The sequence below is a fragment of the Protopterus annectens genome, chromosome 11.part0, assembly GCF_019279795.1.
Source record: "Protopterus annectens isolate FY-2018-M chromosome 11.part0, PAN1.0, whole genome shotgun sequence".
Taxonomy (NCBI): Eukaryota; Metazoa; Chordata; order Ceratodontiformes; family Protopteridae; genus Protopterus; species Protopterus annectens.
In genome coordinates, this window is record NC_056745.1 from 1,141,248,784 (window position 1) to 1,141,266,645 (window position 17,862).

A 17,862-nucleotide genomic window follows, 5' to 3' on the forward strand; every position below is an offset into this window, starting at 1 on the left:
CATGAGTATACAGTTAACACTGCCTCGCCTCTGTTTGTCTCCCTTTGATATATATATTAATTAATTTTGTTACAGAGAGCTATGGTTATAATAACCAGTTTCACTGAATCTGACTTCTGAGCCATAGCAATGTTTTATCCAGTTGTAGGACCTTGATATGCATGCTTAATCACTATGACTTTGTTCTGCAATTATAACCAATGAATGTATCATGATTTATTTTGACTCCATCCTTCGACTCACCTGCCATTCGGTTATTAAAAGAATCCGGTGCATGCAATGAAATAAAAAGTCTGTTTGCTCACTCTTCTGCCTTTTTAAATATTTTGGATACAGTCCCTGTAAAAGGTATTGTAATAAGCACATTCCTTTCTTTCCATTTTGAAATTTGCTGCCTGAGGGGATCCCTTTTCTAAGGTAAGCCTCATCCAGGTGTGTCCTAACATGCGGCTGCTCCCTCTTATTCTGTCTAAAGAGATGTCAAGCTCAACTGAAACGGTAAGTCCTTTAAAATGTTTTCTACAGAGGATTTTTACATTTCTGAAAAATCAAATTTGTAATCACCTTTAAGCAAATGTTAATCCTTGCCTTCTTAATGATCTTTATAGGTCAGTAGTGAGTGACTCTTGTTGTACTTAAGTGAGAGATGCAACCCCTGCACAAATCAAAACAGCATAAACAGTGTTCTGAAGTGTAGTATACAACAGAAAGGCTTCTTCCGCACAGTCCTGAATACTGGAGAAGTGGACAGTATGCAGAATATATTCTTTACTGGAAAAATATTACAATCAAACAGCTTTTTTATAAGGTGTGCAAATATAGGCATTTAATCAAATATGTTGTTACACGTTATTACCATCTACTATTTTTAGAATGCAAATGTTTGCTGAAAATAAAAAAAAACATGATATGAAGTGGTATGCGTCAGTTCAGTTAACGTGTATTATTGCCCAAAGACCATACAATGAGTGCATAGAACTTTGGACTATGACTATCTGAATTCATTTCTGTATGTGATACCTTGTTTTAGATTAAATTACGGACAACATTTAATGCACAAGTAGGGTGGTGTAAGGGAATAAGTTCATAGTGAAATGTCCATATTACAGATATCTGTTTTATTGAGAAGAGGAGGTAAATTATAATGCATGTAATAAAAGGAAAGAAACATATTAGATGTGTCATTCCTTCAGCTACTAGCTTGTTACATCAATAGTGTTTGGTAGGTTACTACCATTACAGAACTGTTTTGTTTTCTGTTTCATTTATTGTGATACAGTAAAGCTTGAAAGATTATTTGCTGTAAATTCTTGTGCTTTAATGCAGTCTGTAGTTTGTTGTGGACTTTTACACTTTGACTTATTTACTAAACAGTAATATTTTCATTTACAGTTGATTGCTATGTTTATAATATGCTGTGTTGTGTAACTCATCTAAATAATCAACATCAAATGCTTTTTTTCCAAAGTATAAGTTGCTTACCTAGGACCCTTGCAGAAGTTCAGTTAGTGATTACATAAGACAAAAGAGAGCTTTTATGCCATATCATCAAGAGGAGGCACGTCAAATGTTTTTGAAAATTTCAGTAAAATTTACTCAACATAATTTACTGAACTACATATGTCAGAAGCAACAGAATGTAAAAAGTAACACTAGCTTCTATATAAAGATAATAAAGCTGTGATATTCTAGTAATTTGCAGAATTCTTACTATAGCTGCTGTTTAAGAGTTCAGTTTTAGTATAACTTACTTAAATGTAATTCACCATCCTTTCTCCAAAAGTCACCAGTTTTAGGGGGGATTAAAAGGGATAGAGCAAAAATTTGAGGATAAGTCAGAGACAACCCTGAAAATTAGGATCAATTGAGAGATATGTGCATGGTAGTTATCATTATAACATCTTGTATGTTGCTGTCCTCACAGAGTGATGAATCTGAAAGTAAAAAAAAACGAAGATTCATCTATAATGTCTTTATTTTAGCAGTTTAAACTTTTTCAGAATCACGGGTATTTCCAGGAAGTTGCTGATTGAGTGTATGCAGACACGTGATGTTTAGTATATGAAAAAAAAGAAAAGAAAAGAAAAGAAAAATGCACAGTCAGGAATGGCCATTCAGATAATTAATATACAAAAATGGTGAAGCGACATTTAATGACAGACTTTCCATCAAAGCTTCATTCAACTAAAGTAACTTCCAGATATTTTTATTAGGTCATTTATCTCTTAATATCTATCTATATATATATATATATATATATATATATATATATATATATATATATGTATATATACACCTCTCTCTCTCTCTCTATATATATATATATATATATATATATATATATATATATATATATATATATATATACACACACACACACACACACACACACACACACACACACACACACAGATTTATACAGCTAGAAAGGTATTTAAATTATATATCTATAGATACATATGAAAGTTTAAGAGCACGCACGTGTGTGTGTGTGTGTGTGTGTGTGTGTGTGTGTGTGCATGTCTGCGTGTGTGTGTGTGTGTGTGTGTGTGTGTGTGTGTGTGTGTGTGTGTGTGTGTGTCATAAAGCTCTAAGAAATCTAAAACTTAAGTAACAAGAAAATAAAATTTACTTCAGAAAGATGTAAAACAAAATGATTTCTTTATTAGCTGAAATGAATGCATCATCTTTATCAGATGTCAATAACGAAACACTTTGAAACTAATTATTAATGAATGAATGAATTCATCCATCCAATCATTCTTTCATTCATTTACTCATTCATTTGATGCCTGTGTATCTGATACAGAATCATGTAATGCTAAAACCTGTTCTAGTACTTGGTGAGTGTAAAGCATAGAGAACTAATCATGGAGGAAATGTCATTCTACTGCAGGATGTACACCATGCATGGACACACACACACACACACACACACACACACACACACACACACACACACACACACACACACACACACACACACATACACATGCATAAACTCATATCATTCTTTGGGAGTGTGGGATGAAATCATGGCACCCAGTGCAAACTCAGATGGTTACATGTAGTATATGCAAATTACACAGAAAATACACACAACCTGAAAACTAAAGTGAACCAAAAAGCATTACATCACCCCCTTTATTAATGTTTTTGCTTCTTATAAGAGGTAAAGGGAATTTTTAATAGGGACTGGCAGCATGTTACACAAATGCTGGTTCTCCAAATTAAATTCACAGAAACAGCTTTCAGCAGCAGTGCAGTTTTTTTCTTCTCCACTACTATGTGAACTCAGAGTAGGTATATATAATTTTGGGGGGTTTTCCTCTGTGGTAGGAGGCACTTTCCAAAGTTCATTGAAAGTTATTTTCGCGAATATAATTATAAGGATTTGTAGTGACTTAAATGACTGTCATTCTATTGACATAAATCCAAAATAAAGCACACACACACAAGTAATTCTGATCATAATCTCTATAATTATTTATTTTTTAACTGAATATTTAATGGAAGTCTTAAAAACAAAATGTTTTTCCTCCCAAAAGTTATTAAAGTCCACCATAAATATTCCAAATGGCAACTTATTTAGTAGCACAAACTAGAAAATCTCCATTTTATTTTAATTATGTATTGTATCTTATACTTGCGTTTTTACCTTAAGTTTTATTAGAGAAATGGAATATGTATAATAGACTAGATACTGGTTAGTTTCTCTCTTTCTTAATGTCAAGGGTCTTCTCTTATCCATCATCTTTCCATCCATTCATCCATTGATCCATCCATGCCTCCATCCTTTCATCCATCCATTTTGTAACCTAGTGAGTATAGCAGTGGCAGCAACTTAAACATGACAGACCAACAGTTCCTATTCTCAAATTCTAAAAAAATGAAGATTCAACTAAAAATGCCTTGTCTTAGCAGTTTAATCTTTTCTCATATTCAGGGGTATTCCCACAAGGTTGCTGATTGGTTGTGCGTATACACATTATGACGCCTAGAATATGAAAAAAAAAATAATGAAAAATATGCATGGTTAGGAGCAGCTATTCAGCTGCAAATGATATTTAATGACTGCATCAAATGTACAGTAATTGTATTAATTAAATATTGTTGTCCAAGTGTTGTGCTGTAGCCATGAGTGGTCACAAGCTGAGAAAACAAGACATACCCATTTCCCCTTAGTAACTATAGTAGGGAAATGGGAAAATGGGCAAATGGATATAGCAGGGAAATGGAGAAATGTAAATCCACAATGACAATAGCCTAAAATAATATCTGTAATAATATTTTAAAAGATGGATGTAAGGACGGGAAGGCTTCTGCCCCTGATTGGGTGTCACAAGTGATTGCCCATAAGAACTGCACAGCTAGAAGGGAAAGAGAGTTGTCTGCAATGATGCCGTTTTTTGCAACTCCTAGTTTTACAAAAAAAAAATCATTATTTTATGTGAAAATGTACTTTGAAGCATCACCAGCCACTAGTGATCTTCTTAAAGTAGTCAAAACTAAATACAGGTTCTGCATTCATTTTTGTCAGCATGCATATGATCCTTAAATATAGTAATGCCACAGTCTCACAACGTTTTCAAAATGTGAACATACTATACACATGGAGTCATTGCTATAGCAAATGTATAAACCACATCAGCCCTGACATGCATAGGGGACCACAAGCACCAGGTAAAGCTTGTTCATAGATTTCTACATGTTCCTGCTTCTGTATTGTAAAACTATATGCAGCTATGCTGCATTCAGTAAAATGGAATTTCTACCAAATTGTCTTTCAGTTAAATTGATTTTCAACTATTTTTATTAGATCAGTTGTGTCGAGATGAAATTGCCATTCCGAAATTGTCATTCCAATTCAGGATTCCATGGATGAAAAAAAAAAAAAAATATATATATATATATATATATATATATATACATATATATATATATATATACATATACATACACATATATATATATATATATATATATATATATATATATATATATATATAGATATATAAATGAGTGCTATACAAATTATCACTGCTTGCATTTTATAGTGTGATGAAACAGTGGTGTTTTCCATTGCTGGTACAGTTTGTCATGTAACTGTTGAAGTTGATTATATCTACCATTACATAATTTAAGGGTTTTTGCTTTTTTTTTAAGTTTGTGTGACCCTGAAGTTAGTATATTTAATTTCTGGAAGTGTGGGGTTAGAGCCACCACATCAGGGATGTGCATGTAAAAAGATGTTTTTTGTTTTACTTTTCATAATTGCATTTGTAACATATTGTTGTACAGCTGCGATTAACATTTTGTAATGCTTTTGGTCACAATAAATGGTAATTGACAGTTAGTTAGTTGTTTTGAGTTTCAGGTGATTATTCATTATAAATATATCTATATGTATATTTTTTCAAGCACATATAAATTACATGTCAATACATACGTATGAATGCTTGTGAGTGAGTGTGTGTGTGTGTGTGTGTGTGTGTGTGTGTGTGTGTGTGTGTGTGTGTGTGTGTGTGTACAGCAAGAAAGGAACCAAAAGCTAAGTAGCAAAAAAACAAATTTTACTTCAGAAAGACAGAAAACAACACTATTTCTAAATAGCTAAGACAAATGAATCATCTTTATCAGATGTCAGTAACAAACACTTTGAAACAAATTATTAATGAATGAATTCATTAATTCTTATAGTCATTCATTTTCAGATGTCTGCTTATCTGATGCAGAGACATGTAAGGCTAGTGCTCATTGCCTGTAAAGCATAGGGAAGTAATCACGGATTGGATGTCATTCCACTGCAGAGCGTTCACTGTACATGGACGTTCACACACTTACCCAGCCACAGCAAGTTATCTTATTTTAATATTTTGTAAGATATGTGTGACACTCATTATGTGATATGATACAGGTTAGTTTCTTTTTCTTTAATGTCAGAAGTCTTCTCCTTATCCATTACCTTTCCATCCATTCATCAATTTTGTAACCTGCTTATCCAAAAGAGTACAGCCATCCCTACAAGTCAAGTCTCCCCAGATACCATGGACATTCCACTCATGATGACTCTAATGGACATTGCACTCATGATGACGCTAATCTCCAACCAAAAGTACAGACTCAGGAGGTGACACCCTGTTGACCACTGCACCCATAGTTTCCAAGAAGGAAGAAGACTCTTAAGAGCTATTAGGTACACATGCTCAAATAAAAGATGAAGTGTTCTTTTTGTATCTCACAGTAACTTTGCAGTCATTTTTTTATCTACTGGCATAAACTATAAATATATGCAATCTAGCATGAGAGAGGGAAGGTATCTCCATGATCATATGGGTTTGTTTCTGAGGAAAAGTCTAGACTAGTAGAAAGGCCACCACCAACGAAGAACTCCGGTTCTGGAACCTGTGCTGTGTGTTTAAGTATGATCAAATACATATACCAAGAAAAGCTCTTCTTTTCCAACAATGAAGTAGCATTTCACATCTCAAGAACCAATCTACATTAAAGTGATCTAGTCTGTCATAATCAATCTCACTAATTAATCACACTCCTTCCTACCACATAACTTGGACTGCAGTTGACCCTCACCCTTCACCTTGCATGTAGTGAGCCCACATAGATGCTCATCCCAGCAAGACTTTGTGAATCACCTGACCTGTAGGTGCTCACCAGCAAACACCTCCTCCTAAGCCTGGCTTCAAAGTTAGGTTTCCTAATTCTTGTTTTAGTTAAATTTCTTTTATCCTTTGGAAAAATCATCATGATAGTCAATTTGTATAGTTTTCTGTTTGTATGTCTTCTTCTCTTAGCAGACATTGCCAAGAGTGACTGCATCAGAAGCAAAAAGCTCCATACAACAAATCTCTACATAAAACAATGGGCACACAAGCTAATACAGTAAGGGAACCTTCACATGAGGTGGTCTATCTTTGTCACCAGTCACTACAAGTTAAATGGCTCAGTTGAATCCATGGTGCAAAAGGATGAAGCCATGACTGCTAACCAGATCACCCAAAAAGCATTAGTGACCTGGGGTTAGAGCTATTCTCTCTTGGGGGGGTAGGGTAAACATAATGGGGTAAATGAGATACAGCTAAACATCACAATTCCTGATGGAGACAATGGATTATTAGTAAAAATAATAGCTAACACAGTAGTTGAATGAGGTATTTCAAAGAAATGTCACCACAGAGTCATGGTATGCCTACTCATGACACAACCATTACATGTCTGTATTAGTATTGCACTCTGCATGCTGTAAGATGTATGGCTCCATTCACCTACCACCCTTCCAGCAGCCATCCCTGGAAATAGCATGGATAATGCTGTGATCTCTTTCCCTCTCTGCTTCTCAACTTTGCTGATTCAACTACTAACACCACCAGTCTGAGTGTGCTGGTGGTCTAGTTTAAAATTTAGAATAACTAGAAGGATTGGAGGATGATGATGATGTAGAAAAAGGAGTGCCAGAATTTAGAGTAACTGGGAGGTATGGCAAATAAAATGTAGATTAAGGAGTGCCAGTATTCGGTGTCTCAGTGTCACAGTAAACAATGACATCGACCCTTCAATTCCAAGTTGGCAGCGTGGATCACTTTCAATAGTTCATTTTAATACACTAGTATAAATATTCAGATGTGTGTCATTTTGCTTGAGTTTTATAAATGTAAACTTAGGACCACATTCTAACTGATCTGACGAAGATCTGGCAAATGTTTTTTTTTTTTTTTTGTATCTACACTTCTAAGCCGGGTACAAAAAACAGGCCAGTCACACCTCTCAATTGTACAGATTCACAGAATGTCCAGATTTTTACCTCAGGTTTTTGGTCTAGTTCTAATAATTTTGTGGGGGGGGGGTCTTTGTTTTTTTTTTGTTTTGTTTGTTTTTTTTGTTATTTTTTGGCAAGTCGCTGGCAAATCATTGAGGACTGAATTCAGAAAATAATGACAGACATACAAGATTCAGACTTCATGCCCTTCAGAAAAGTCATGCTAATGCAAAACCTACTCTATCAACTTTTTAAATTTGTAAGAGCAGTATTTAAAAATTGTTCCAATTTTTGGTCCTTTGTCCCCCCATTATTTATAGCTTTGTCTAGATTTCTTGCTGTAAGAGATTGAGAGGTATGAGTCTACTTCAATCAGTGTCCAATCTCGGTAAACAAATTTAAATTGAAAAAATAAATAAACACCATTGAGTACCTCTTCCACAATATCCTTTCTACTCCAATCTCCAAAGTCATGCATGTCTCCAGACAAAGCCAATCAATAAGTAGACTGCAATGCAAAAACCTGCTAATGAGCATTCAGCAACATTCTATGCAAACTGTTGTATAGTAACATCATTTGAAGTTTGCAGAATGAGCACCAACACAAACACAGACACATACACACACACACACACACACACACACACACACACACACACACACACACACACACACACGCACACACGCACACACGCACACGGAGATCAACATAGGAAACTACATCATAACCTATTAAAAGTAGGATACATGGGTTGAAGCATGCTACTTATGAGAAGTACAGAGAGATCAGGGGTCACAGGAGAAAGTGTTACCTGTATGGAGTGCATGTACCATGATACACATGGATAATAACTATCAGCTTAAGTACATGGCAGTGACCTATAGTAAACAACATAGTAATTGGTCGTGTGGTTATCAGGATGGGAGGGGTTAAGACCACATCAGGCAAAAAGTATGGGAGGGAAGACAGAAGAACAGTAGCTTATATATATTCACTACAGGGGCTATCTGCTGCCTAAAGAATCTGAAGGATCATGAAAAGAGTAACAGAGGTACCCACAGGTAGGTTGCCAAAACTATGTGGAGACAGGGAGAAGGGTTTCAGAATTTACAGTTTTGGTAATGCACTACTATGAGCTTATAAAAACCCAACATACATAAGTAATTCCAAAAGAAGGTTTGTGTGCCTCTACAAGTAATATATGCAAAACAGAAAGCATGCAAGCCTTCATGGACATTATCTAGCCAGCACCCATGACACTGAAATATGAGGTGTGCTGTGGATGCCAAGAAACAAGGTGTTGACTCACACCAATATAATATTAAAATGGTAGGCAAAGTTAGGAAAACTATAGACAGGGCATTCTAACATTATAAACTCAGAAGTAATTGTGTTTATAGGAGAACTAGTGTATACAGTGCAATGCAGTCCTTAAATATTTATATTTTGTGGGGATCGATAGACAGCTTATCCTGCACCCAGTGCTATTCCCCTGTCCAACACCCCTCAACACTAAGTGAAGCAGCAAACAAGGTCCATTCTTCAAACTGGCATGTCTCCCTTCTCTCCTAAGTAGGAGTGCTAGGTTCTATGTTTCATACCCTCATGTACTCCATGCACCCAATAGGGACTTCCTCCTACTCACCACCCTAGCTGTGCTTTTGGTTCATGTATGTGTGTGTGTGTGTGTGTGTGTGTGTGTGTGTGTGTGTGTGTGTGTGTGTGTGTGTGTGTGTGTGTGTGTGTGTGTGTGTGTGTGTGTGTTTGTGTGTGTGTAGATAAATAGATAGATGAGAGATAGATAGATAGATAGATAGATAGATAGATAGATAGATAGATAGTTTCCACTCTTGGGAATTTATTCCACCAATCACAAACTAATAGTGAGTGTACATGTCCTGATTATGATAACAGACATCATTACCAATGCTGGGCCCATGTTTATGCCTGACCTCACTATATCCCTGCAACAACTTAGTAGTAACATACACTTCTACTGTTTGGCCATTGTAGATGTTCTGACCTCCTCAGTCTTCCCGACCATCCAGTTAGTGCCCTTATAATATGTACTTGCTTTTGAAAGATGGGTAACAACTGACTACATTTTATTTTCCTTAGGATACTGTGAGTTGTTTAAGTGTACTATAATAATTTGCTGGAACTTATTTCAGATGAGTCTGAAATTCAGTAAGTCACTAAGAACAGGATTTTTCTTGTTAAATTTCAATGTTGTAAATAGTATTTGGGGTTAAGGTTGTTCTACACAAAGACTATTAATACTATTTCTTACCCACTACATTCAATATATTCTCTCTCTCTTCTCACATTAAAGGAGATAGGATTAGGCCTATAGGTAGAGCAAGAAGATTCGGTCCCTTTAATTCTATAACTATCTCCATATATAGTCAGACATTTTCTCAGATCAAGCTATCCCAATAAATATATATAATCCAATAATTATTTTATTTTCTCTCTCTCACTCACTAATGAATATCACTGTTGACAGATGGAATCTGAAAGTTATCTAAAACCCTAAAAAAAGCTTCTACTTCATTTATTTTATATATTGAATGGTTCTATTGAGTTTATCCAAAAAACACACTTACTTTGAGAACAAAAGATGTTTTCAAAAATGGATTTTGTTTTCTGAGTCTGCAGGAATACATACAAATAAATCTGGTGTAGTAATTTTAATTAAAAATCATTCTCTGGAGATATACTACACTCCAGCTATGATGCTGATGGAAGACTGTGTTATATTAAATGCAAATTCCCTTCTTTACCTAAACCAGTGCTTTTATTCAGCATTTGTGCATCTTGCACCAAACAAGTAGTTTTTGTAACAAAACTTTTCAATATGTTGGGCAACTTCAGGGATTGTTATTACATCATAGGGGAGGATTTGAAGATGGTAATACACCCATTAAGAGACAGAACTAAACATATGTTCAAGGATATCTTCTCTTCCCAAGTTCTGTTAATATTCCGAGCTATGATCTGGCTGACTAAAAATTAGATTTGCTTCACCTAAGGATTTTAACTTTGCTTACTACGCACCCTGTTTCAATCCTGGTCCAGAAATGAATATTTGTGCTATCAAATAAACGCCATAGCAGATTTCCCAACAAATCCTTGTACAATCTTGAACCATTCCAAGATCCAGCATAGACTAAATCTGGACCTATCCTATTTTAATTCAGCCTAACAATCAAGAAATCAACCGAGAAACTGAAATTTGTTTTGCTGAATTCTTATCAAGCTTTCCTACTAATATCACTAAATTGGATATGGGCAGTGTTCAAAGCCCAGTTATGTGTTTTTTTTTTAATTAGTCGGGTTTCATACCTTAAAAAATTAAAAAAAAAAAAGAGCAAGAAATACTGGACAATTTAAAAGACCTAGGAATTATCCTGGCACAAAATTATGATATTGAGATAGATTTACAAATTAAAGAAAAGAAAAAAAAACTTATACAGCTTAACTTATCACAGCTGGATTGGTCTGAATTTATGATAATTGTCAACTATTCAGAATGGGTACAAACTCCCTTTAAGCTATTAGCTAAATTAATACTTAACCAAGACCCCCCCCCCCATATATATGCAATTAATATCAAAAACAGATCTTACCATTCTATTCCAGAAATATTATCAATATTTGAAAATCTTTTCTCTAATCTATAAGAGACAAACACACACACACACACACACACACACACACACACACACACACACACACACACACACAAAACAAAAAACAAAAAAGCTTCCTATTTCCCACCTTTCTAAGCTAGAAAAGTCCTGTTTTCAGATATTTGCTGGTACCTGGACTATGTTTAAGCTTCTGTGTTGTCCAGCCTACCTGTCCTTGGAAGTGGTTTCAGCCCAGGAATTGTAATTTTACTGGCCATGTTGGGCTAATTTTTATCTCTTTTATCTTTCTGATATAAAAAACGCATTTGCACATCTTTTTGCACTTGTATCAGCTCAGCAAGATCCTGCCCAGGTGTCCTGCAGAGTCCTACAGCACCAGAGAGAGACTAAAGAGACTTTGGGGTGTTTAAGTACCATTTTTCTGCTTTTTCTTGCTGTTTATTATTAATTCCGCTTAAACGCTCGGGTTTTAACTGCATTTGTACTTATTTACTGCCTGTACTTTAAAAAAGCCGTTTTTGTCTTAAATTACATTATTTAACTGTTATTGGCTTCACACTAAAGTGCGACAGCCATTTATGTACTTTAAAAGTGTTTTTTCTGCTGTATCTGTTCTATTTTTGAAAAAAAAAATCTTCCTATTTCCCACCTTTCTAAGCTAGAAAAGTCCGGTTTTCAGATATTTGCTGGTACCTGGACTATGTTTAAGCTTTTGTGTTGCCCATACCTTACTTGGATAGAAGGAAGTTACTTTGTTCACCAGTGAGAATGGGGAGCTTTGAACGGCCTACCTGTCCTTGGAGGAGTGGTTTCAGCCCAGAAATTGTAGTTTTATTGGCCCTTTTGGGATAATTTCTATCTCTTTTATCTTTCTGATATAAAAAACGCATTTGCACGATTTTGAGCATAAAGCAGTGGTGGTTGGCTAGGGTTGGGCTGTCCCCGGCTCCACGGAGTCTGCTCTTCAGTTTTTCCCTTGGTACTGTCCAGTCCTTTCGGTTCTAGCACTCAAATCAGCTCCTTCGGACTCACACTTACTTAAAAAAGTGACAGAAGCACTAATAATCTATAGTACTCGATCCCCAACATTTGTTTGTAGGGAACAGTCAAATTACTCTCCCCCACCAGCTTAACAAGCCCAACATTTGTTTGTAGGGAACAGTCAAATTACTCTCCCCCACCAGCTTAACAAGCCCAACATTTGTTTGTAGGGAACAGTCAAATTACTCTCCCCCACCAGCTTAACAAGCCCAACATTTGTTTGTAGGGAACAGTCAAATTACTCTCCCCCACCAGCTTAACAAGCCCAACATTTGTTTGTAGGGCACAGTCAAATTACTCTTCCCCACCAGCTTAACAAGCCCAACATTTGTTTGTAGGGAACAGTCAAATTACTCTCCCCCACCAGCTTAACAAGCCCAACATTTGTTTGTAGGGAACAGTCAAATTACTCTCCCCCACCAGCTTAACAAGCCCAACATTTGTTTGTAGGGAACAGTCAAATTACTCTCCCCCACCAGCTTAACAAGCCCAACATTTGTTTGTAGGGAACAGTCAAATTACTCTCCCCCACCAGCTTAACAAGCCCAACATTTGTTTGTAGGGAACAGTCAAATTACTCTCCCCACCAGCTTAACAAGTCCAACATTTATTTGTAGGGAACAGTCAAATTACTCTCCCCCACCAGCTTAACAAGCCCAACATTTGTTTGTAGGGAACAGTCAAATTACTCTCCCCCACCAGCTTAACAAGCCCAACATTTGTTTGTACAGAACAGTCAAATTACTCTCCCCCAACAGCTTAACAAGCCCAACATTTGTTTGTAGGGAACAGTCAAATTGCTCTCCTCCACCAGCTTAACAAGAAAAAGTTCCTCAAACCATTCAGGCATGTCCAAAGGCCAGCTCCCAGTGTATTCTCCTGTCCACCTGATGAATCTGGGCATCCAGAGGCAATGTCACAACTGCCTCATGTACACAGACAACCCTCTCTTCCTACCACATGACACCAAAATCTGCGAGAGATGCACTTACACAGCCAAACTTGAGGCAAAGCTCTCTCCAGCCACGACTGGAATAGACAGTCAAGAGGAGAAGGTAACAACCTGCAATTCTACACACAGACCCACCACACCTTCAACTGCAAATCCAACAATAGATACACAAAAACATACTCGGAGGCTCTAAATAAAAATCTGCGGAAACAATAGAGACCTCCAAAGCAGACACACAAGCAAACTCCATCCACAAACACACCGCAACCAACACATAACCTCCAAAGCCAGTGTGCCACACAACCACAGCCCATAAGGCATAACATCATACCTAACACACTTGTAATAGGAGACTCCATAGTCAGGCACACTGATGTCCCACTCACCAGGCTGGACAAAGAGAAGGTTACTGTCAGCTGCTTGTCGGGTGCCAGAATCTGCCACATCATGCAGGCACTCAGGTCACTCCATAACAAGTACAAATATGACTCTGTCATTGTCCATGTTGGTGTGAATGACCTGAGAAGTACCTCCCTTGACTACATGAAAAGAGACATAAAAGAGCTCTCTGATCATGTAACCAAGACGGGTATGACCCTAGCCCGGAGCAGCGTCTTACCTTCACCAAGAATGATACCTCAGTAAAAGGAAAAATGATAAATTTCAACAATTGGCTAAGCTTCTGGTGTCATTCAAAGAGGATCCAGTATCTGTCTGCCTGGGAAGACATGCTCAACAAGCCACGGTGCTTCACCAGAGATGGCTTGCACATGTCACCCCTGAGATTCAGGATACTGGCCAAGGCTCTTGCCACCCTCATAGTACCTTTTTTAGGCAAGGCTCAAAGAACAAACCCACCACCATAATAAGTACCAGTGGCAAAAAACTGAGGGCAATGCTGCTCAACGCCAAGAGTTTAAACCTCAAAATGCACTCACGCGAGGCTCTTCTCAAAATGGAGAACATCCATATTTGTGCAATAACTGAGACCTGGCTCAAGGCTCAAGAGAGCACCCCAGCAACTCCAGGCTACAACTCATACCACACAATTCAACCACAAAACCTGGACCGAAACACCAAAGGAATAGGCGTATCCATATTCATTAAGGGTAACCACACCTCCAGACTAGTTGCAAAGTATGATGTCTCAGAGATCATCCAAGTGAAACTGACAATGGGCAAAACTGCAATCCAGATTGTAGCTTGCTACAGATCACCATCCCTGCCCCAAGACCCCCACTCCTCATTCCTCGAGGTACTGGAAACATGAGGGTCCAACCAAACACCCTAATACTGGGTGATTTCAATTACCCTAATATAAACTGGGAAAACTACTCAAGCACTAATACATTTGCTCAATGCTTCCTGGAATATATTAACTCAAATGCCCTGGACCAGCTTATCAACACCCCCACAAGGGGCAACAATATAGTAGACCTGGTCATCACCAACATGGGGGATAAGTGCTCCATACCTGGGGTAAATTCCTCATTGGTTAGATCAGACCACAAACTCATCACCCTCGATATCGACATACCACCCCCCCCCCCCAAGGAAACCACAGTGAAAAACGTCTCCAAAGCAAACTTTATGCTACTTAAGACGGAGGTGGCAAACTTTATTACTCCCATGCAGAATGACAATTTGGTTGAATCTGCTGTAGCCTACACAAAAGCACTCTACAAGCCCTTACATAAGTGCATGGACCATGCTATCCCGAACAAAACCAAGACCCATTCCTCCAAAAAAAGGAAACCAGTCTGGTGGACCCCAGCCATAAACAAGCTAGATAATAGAAGGAAGAAATTATTACAAAAAAGAGTAAAAACCCAGGGATGGAGGAGCACGCTGACCAACCGTAGCAAAAAGCTAAGATCCCTTATAAAATCCTCAAAGGCAAGCTTTGAAAGAAAAATCACAACGAACACCAAAGACAACCACAAAGCATTTTCTAGCTCTTTCAAGAACCTAAGTGGCAACTCTCAGATCTGCTCTGAGCTACAGCACAACAGTTCAAAATTCACAGAAGCAACTAATATCACAAATATACTGGCAGATAGATTCAGTGTAAATTTTACCCCACCCTCTCCCCTAAAGGGCCCATACTATACCAAAAGATTGCACTGCCCCTGTAATCACAGACACCCAGGTGAAAATAGCGCTTTCTAAAGAAAAAAACACAGCATCCATGGGACCAGACAGCATCCCAGGCTGTGTGTTACATGAACTCCAAAACGAACTAATCCCTCACCTAAATACCATGTTCAACTACAGCCTCATCTCAGGCTATGTGCCCACTGAGTGGCACACAGCAATGGTTGTCCTGTTACACAAGGGAGGGGCCACCACCGACCACTGGAACTATCGCCCCATCAGCCTAATGAGACTCTTCTGCAAGGTCATGGAATGCATCACCATGGAACTCATAAACAACAACATTGGGAACCTACAAACTCTAGACCCTACCCAGTTTGGTTTCGTAAAGGGCAGGTCATGTTTTCTAAACTTGGTTGACTTTTTCGAGATGGTCACCAAATAATTGATGAGGGAAAGGTGGTCCACACAGCATACCTTGACCTTGCAAAAGCCTTCGATATCATTTCCCCCTCGGGAATTATAGACAAACTCACTAACCTAAATATAAACCCCTACATTACAAGATGGGTTGCTAACTGGCTCATGGACAGAACCCATACAGTGAAAATAGAAAATGCTAGGTCCGACTCCAAACCTGTGACAAGTGGAGTACCCCAGGGTTAAGTTTTGGGACCTCTCCTGTTCGATATTTACTTCTCCGAGGTACAAGCAAACACAGAGGGACTATGGCTAACAAAGTTCGCAGATGACTGCAAACTGGGTGCCATAATTGAGACTCCTACTGACATAGATATCCTTCAAAAGGGTCTCATTGAAACAGATACATGGTGCCAAAATCATCGCCTCCAGCTAAATGCCAAAAAGTGCATTGTCATCCCTTCAGGCGAAAAACAAGTACCTACAAATTACCACATAGGTGGTAGCTCACTTAACACAGAGAGTGTGATAAGATACCTAGGGACCCAGGTGGATAGTAGCCTGTCCTTCGATAACCACATCACTAAAGTGGTTAGAAAATCCTTCTACATGGCCCACCTTATCACAAAGGGGTTTGCATCTAGAAAAAAGGAAGTTATTGTCCCCCTCTACTCATCACTCATTAGACCTATTATTGAGTACAATGCCCCATTCGGGGTGTACCTTACTAGACACCTGCAACAACTGGAGAGGCCTCAAAAATACCTCACCAAGAGGATAATGGGCCTAAAACAGATGCCCTATGCCACCAGCCTAAAAAAACTACAACTGTACTTGGTTGCATACCGGCTATTCAGAGGTGATCTCTGCCTGACATACAAGGCTATGTCAAATCCCGAATTGCTGGAAATGCTCCACCTAAGGAAAACCCAATCTACCCAAGCTACATGCTCTAGGGACCTTAACATGACCTCAACAATAAACAGGACTTGTTGTAAGGATAGATTTGTGTCCCAGAGACTCCCCCTGCTCTGGAATTAGGTCCCCATATACGTGAGCCAGAGCTCCTCATTAGCGCTCTTCAAGAGGAATCTTAATGAGTGGATGGTGAACAGGAAATTTACCCCGGGAATCACTTCTGTAGCCCTGCTTGACAGAAGTGCAGGTAACTAGATCACGTGGAAGGCGCAAGCCAAAACATTTTAGCTAGGCTTAATTATGCCCTAGGGCCAATAGCCTAGTACCTACCTATGAACCTATGAACATACAAATAGAACTCAACAACGACTTAGATCTTATTACATTTCCACAGATTACTAGCCAAAACTATTCAATTACATGAACTAAATAGTCTCAAAAAGGGCAAATCACAAAGATCTGATGGTTTTACATCTGAACTTTACAAAAAAATTAAACACCAAATAACTTTGCTACACTTATGCAACTTTATAAGTTCAAATGGAATATCTGAACTGTACCTAAACAGAGCTAAAACAATTTTAATTCATAAAAGACAATCTAACAAATTAGAAGCTACCAACTGTAGACCAATCACATTAATTTATACAGATAAAAAGATTTATGCAATGATCCATGCAAACAGATTATTACTGACTGTAATTTTTCCCTTTTAATCATGCTTTCTACAATTTAAATAAACACCAGGTCAAACCATAACTTTTGGAACATTCCAATTGCCCAATACTAACTATACCACTGACATTTATGTTCTTTCTATAAATGCTTATAAAGCTTTTGATAAACATTGAATTCCTTTTCAATATCCTTCCTAAATTTGGCCTGCCAATAGATTTTATAAAGTAAGTTCCAATACTGTATAACATTTCCTCTACCAATATCATAGTTAACAAAATCTCTGTGGATCAATCCACTTAAAAAATGTAGTATGTCAAGGCTGCCTACTTTC

General features: G+C 37.7%; 1 protein-coding gene across 2 annotated transcripts in view; it reads left to right on the forward strand.

The window, feature by feature from the left end:
* Positions 1–380: 380 nt before the first annotated feature.
* LAMB4 (laminin subunit beta 4) overlaps positions 381–17,862 on the forward strand; it is a 1,139,974-nt gene continuing 1,122,492 nt past the window's right edge. For both annotated transcript variants that reach the window (XM_044088495.1, XM_044088496.1), the window contains exon 1: positions 381–498. The gene's annotated coding sequence lies outside the window, so the exon portion shown is untranslated. The remainder of the gene's footprint in view (positions 499–17,862) is intronic.